Genomic DNA, 5,917 nt, shown 5'->3' with positions numbered 1-5,917 from the left:
GCACGTCATGAAACCCTATTTTAGAGGCAATGTCTAAGGTGTGCTGGTTTCATAGATTCATAGACACTAGGGCTGGAAGGGACCTTGGAAGATCATTGAGTCCAGCCCCCTGCCCCAGGGGTAGGAAGTCAGCAGGGATCATAGGATCCCAGCAAGATAAGAATCCAAATGTCTCTTGAAGGTGTTCAAAGTAGGTGCTTTAACCACCTCCAGTGGCAGTCTATTCCAAACCTTGGACAGTAAAGAAGTTCTTCCTTATGTCCAGCCTGAAACAGTTATGGAGGAGTTTGTGACCATTCAACCTTGTCATCCCTTGGGGTGCTCTGGTGAACAAACATTCCCCCAGATCCTGGTGAGCACCCCTGATAAACTTATAGGTGGCCACCAGATCACCCCTGAGCCTGTGCTTTTCCAGGCTGAAGAGTCCCATGGCTCTCAGCCTTTCATCATAAGGTCTGTTTTCCTGACCTTATGGTAGTTATTAGTAATTTGTAAATGGGTATAAATTATTAGCAAATGGGTATAATTTTTTTTGAGGTACATGCTGAAAGACTGGAAGAAAGTATCAGTGGGCTCATCTACATGTGCACTTTACTGCACAGTAGACTAATTTACTTCACAGTAAAACGTCACCATCTGCACATGTGCTACAATTAGGGTACAGTACATTAATTTACTCCAGTGTAAAATAATCCCATCAAACAGTGGTACTATCCTACGGTGGGGTAAATTACTGCACTTAAACACATGTGTAGATGCTAACATTGGGATGAGTTTACTCTGGCACATGTAGACACGCGTATGGGGAGCCTGTAAGTTGCTTTTCCTGCTGTAAACCATTATTTTTGCCCTTCAGTATGATAGTGAGTTAGACTTCTTATGATCAGTTAAATTAATTTTCAATAATAGCTTCAGTTTTCTTATTTGGGAGTCATGTTACTTTACATGTAAGCTCTGAATTTGTATGTTCATGTTCTCAGCATTTCTGTATATTCTCACAAGTACCAAGACTCTAATTGTAGGTCCCCTTTAAATTTTTCTCATTGATACTAACCTTAATTTTCCAGCAGCAACAAAGGCTTTAAGAGATGTAAATATGCTCTTGATAACAGAGACTAGTAATTCTGCTTTTCACAGCTACATGTTACTAATATTCAAAAAATAGGCAAATAGTGGTTGTGTCCATTGCATTTAAACAGGAAAAACTCCCATAAATCAGCCTTGATATGTTTCTAGAACTTTAGATTTCCTGTGGGCTATAGTTCTAGGCTGGGGTAATATACCATCAATACCATATTTATTAATGCTACTAAAATGGAATGGATTTTGTTCCTTTTTTAAAGCCTGGGGAGCATTATTTCATGATAAGCTAGTGTGTAACTTTCTACAGTCTCACTGCAGCACTTAGTGCTACAAGATGGAAAAATCAATTTGCTCTACCAAATGTGGATAAAACTGAAATACTTTTCTGTGTTTTTAAAACATTTATTTGTCTTCCTACGCTTTGTGTGTATGCATGCAACATGGATCTACATGTACGTTAATATTCATTTCTGGTGCTGATTAAAGGGGAGGTGTGCAGTATTGGCAATTTCAAAACAATCTATTACTACTACATTAGAAAAAAAAATAATTATTCTGGTATAAAAAGCTAAGAAAGCAAAATAAATACACTTAATGCAGACTGAATTTCTGCAACTCTAATTGCCATGGCACTGTAAGAGCTTTCAAATAATAAGTCCTTAAATAATAAATTGGTATGGGAGAGAATAATGACACCCAGGTGTGAAACCTTAACCTGAGAGCTGTGCTGCATACTCAATTACATAATTGCCTCTATTACCATATTCTAGTCTAGTGTGAGAGCTTGAGTCATAGAAACTGGATTGAAATGGAAGACAAACCGTGTTCAAATTGGAGGTGAGTTTTGAAACGGGAATATATAATAAAGTCCAGGTAGTTAAACTGCTACTTGAGTTTTAAAAGGAAGCATGGATATTATGTGAGAAATTACGTTTAAACACGATTCAAGGTCTGACTTGCTCCCACAAAAGCAAGGGTTAAGAAACTTCAAGTTAGGACAAAATGTGCCTTTGTTAAAAAGCTGTTAAAAATAAGATAGGTTTTTCTTCTTACACTACAAACACCCAAGCTGCTCCTAGATATTGTCATAAAATAGATTAGCACTTTGAAGGGTACTCTAATAAAGGGCTTCTCCCAAGAAAACCTTGTGCTTGGGGCTTAATTCAAACCCTTCCTCTAACAAACATGACTTTATGAATAACACTGGTACTGCATTCCATGCATATTTAAAAAATAAGTGTCTCAGTGTGTTTAATATATATGGGACTATTTCCATTAATAGGTCTCTTCACATCTCACCAGGGATTGCAGCCATCATTCATCCTGCTAGTTGCTGTCTTAAAATATAATATACCACAATGTGAGGGAAGACAAAGTACTCATTGCAATTCATGTCAGAGACAACTTTCTGAAGCTAGTTAAGAAGCTAAATTCTTTACTCAATTACGTGGGTGCTTGGTTACATAGTTTTGTGATTTGAGTTCAGAACCTGGTTCAAAGAATCTAGACTTCTGTGGGGCCAGCAAGCCTGAACTAAATAGTGAAGAAGAAAGGAGAACAGTTGCCTAAGCAATTTGGCTTGGGAGTTATCTATTCAAAACATGATGTGAATTTGCTATACCAATAGAGTCTGAATTTGCTTCCTCTTTTGGTCTCTTGGTATTGCTCAGTGGTGCATGGGAAGGGAGGTATATCCATGCTCTTTCACCCAATGTCAGGGACTAGCTACAGACAGTCAAAAAGCCTGAGGCTGAATCAATTCAGTTTTTGCAGGTTAGTCTAGGCCACAGAGATTAAATTGAAACAGAAGCAAACAGACATTTACCTTTGATACAAGAAATGCAGGCCACATATTGTGGCTCAGGCCAGAAGCCAGGGGGCACTAGAGCATGACTTTCTGGCTGTGTGTTCACTTCCTCTTCCCACTGCCCCGAGGTCTCTGGGTTTTGCAGTCCAGAATTACAGCAGCAGAACTCTGCAAGGTTGCTCATCTCTTCCTCTTCCTGCTTCCAGGTGCCTCTAGGATTTGTAGTCCAGAGTTGCAGCTAGCAGTAAGTTTGAGTGGGGAGAAGGGGTGTTTAAATCCCCTTCCCTGGAACCAGACCCCAGCTGGGTTTTGTTTGAGGTGGGGCACCCCCCCCCCCCCCCCCCGTAGACTGGGTTGCATCCCCAACCTGGGTCCTCCTCCTACCCTTGTCAACCAGCTCTCACTGCACCAGCTAGGGAGGATAGGGGTGAGGCAAGTTCTGCTCTCTGGAGCAGACAAAATGGCCCAGCCCAGGGCTGGAAAGCATGCTGATGAACTGTGATTTAACTTCAACCAGGAAGGGGTCTGGGACAGAAATTTCATAAACTGGTTTGACCCAAATCAGTTAAGTCTGATACTACATTCAACCAGGTTTATCTTAAACCAGTTCAGGTATTTTGAAACTGGTTTATGTGCACTGAACATCTATTCCGTTACAAGTTTAAAGCAGTTTCTGATCACTTAAACCAGTTTTGTGTAGCTTCTGTCCCTAGGCAAAGACTACTAGGTAGAAAACCTCTGATCTCACTAGTGTACTTCCCCCCCCGCCCACACACACACACACACACACACACACGTACTCTATTGAAGTATTTACTGCCACATTGACTTCTGTGCCTTCTGACTGGAAAGTGGAAGTGTCAATAGAAAGATTCTCTTTAATCTAGCTGTGTTTTATTATGTACCTTTCTTTAATAAGAACTGGGATATCATGGGTTGGCCTACATGACCATGCTACAGAATAAGAATGCTTTACTTGCCTCTATGTGAGTTGCATAGACTTCTGTTCCTGCAGAAAGGAGTAAGTGGTGCAAGTGTATACATTTCTACTGTCTGCATAGAACAGAGCTATAGGCAAAGAATGGACAGAGTCTTGATTCTTCCCCTTTACCCACTGACTTGCACAAATGAAGATGATTGTCCAGCTGCAAAGGACTGTCTCCTTGCCTTTTGTAGCCCCCATTACTTACAATGCAATCTCTTAAGGTATCTGTTGTTATTATTGCTTTTTCTATCTGTGGTCTGGCAACTCCTCTTATCAAGAGAAAGAAGGTTCCTGACCCCAAATGTTTACTAATTTATTGTAAAGGGCCTAGCCCAACATTGTCCTAAGTTTAGCTGGGGCCCTTATATTACAAAGAAGTAATAATCATAGTACTTTGGAGTGTATTCATGATCCACCCATGAATAGAGATAGACTAATTAGGATAGTTAATTTGAATGCTAATAGGATTTTAACTAACAGTACCTCATGTGACTAGAATATTTAAAAATAAAAATTAAAAGGTGACTGTACCAGTTTGCTCATAAGTGATTTATTAAATAAGAATAACCACATGTATCCCTTTCCTGATGCTTGGGCTAGATTCCAAATCTTATTAGTCTTCATAACTCCATTTACTTCAATTGACAATTTACACCTGCCTTGTAATGTTCAGGCTAAATAGTAAGATACCAGAAAATGCAATTTTGCATGAAAAAATGGAGATTTTTTGGAAAATATTGAAACATTAAATTTTATTATTTTTGAAGTTATTTTTTTTATTTTGAATAGAATTTTCATTTCAAAATTGACCTCATTTAGAAAAAAATTAAGAAAGATCTGAATAACCTGAAAACAAAGCAAAATTGGGTCAAAATCAAAAGCCAACCCGTCTAAAACTTCATTTTAATACAACCTAAAATGATATTCTCTTACCTTTGGGTTTGACAACAAAACTAAAACTTCATCATTAGTCTTTTCAAAAGCCATGATATTTCAACCCCAAAGCCTACAATTTCAGATTCCAGTCCAAAACTCTAAGTTAAACTCTTGGAAGAGCAGCCAATATTAATATGATGTTGCCTGTTCTGAAAATGGAACTATCACAAGATCTTTTCTTAAGAAATTGTGGACCACAACTGGAAGACAGTCATCTTCTAGTTTGAGATGTGATCCAGAATAAAAGCATACGAGTGGAATTATATCTACTTGTGACACTTTCCGTTCCAAAATTTAAAGGAATTGAGACTTGACTCTCCTTTTTTCGTCCCAATACATAAAAAGGAATTTGTTCCCTGGCATTGGAACAGGGAAGGACTTGAGAGGTTGTAGTTTGCCTTGAGGCCTATTAATGTGCTTTTTTCTTGTGGTCAATATCTATTCTGCAAGAAATATGGGTAAAATAAAGGTAGTGCTCTTAACTTCTCAATTGCCATCCTCAGCACTGTTAGATCCAAACCATTACCATAGGTGCTTCTGTGCGGGCCGCCTCCTGATCCCATCCATGTCGCCATGTGCGGGCCGGGAGCGATATGTGGACCCGTCTTTGTGCACGCGGGCTGTGGCCAGCAGCCCGGGCACGCGGGGTCAGAGGAGACCGTGCGGCGGCAAGGCACGCGCAGGCTAGAATTAGTCACAGAGGCGTAGTGGTTGATTTAAAGATTGTTTACTTACACCAAAGATGGTCGCGGTGCAGGCAGGAAAACTTGCTTGAGTTACAGTTGCAGATAGAAAAGATAAGAGGCGGACTAGAGTTCCTTCCCGTGAACACTCTTCTAGCCCATCCGGTTGGAGGCTCTAAACCGCGAGCCCGTCGTGCCAACCGAAGAAAGTACTCGTACAAAAGAGCTCTGAATAAACTCACACAAAGTTTGGTAGGCTCCGTGGGTCCTTGTGCGCGCAGGGAAGAGGGATACGTTGAGGATTGCGCTCGGTGACGGGGAGAGGCTAGAGGCTGATCAGCCCTCTGTTGCCTGCTTGAAATGCGCTGGGTCCGATAGGCTCCGCAGCGCTTAGAGATCTTCACACAGCATGAAGTCTCCTCC

The sequence above is a fragment of the Alligator sinensis genome, unplaced genomic scaffold, assembly GCF_000455745.1.
Source record: "Alligator sinensis unplaced genomic scaffold, ASM45574v1 scaffold226_1, whole genome shotgun sequence".
Lineage (NCBI taxonomy): Eukaryota > Metazoa > Chordata > Crocodylia > Alligatoridae > Alligator > Alligator sinensis.
The sequence above is the reverse complement of the archived record's forward strand: the minus strand, read 5'-3'. Positions refer to the sequence as shown.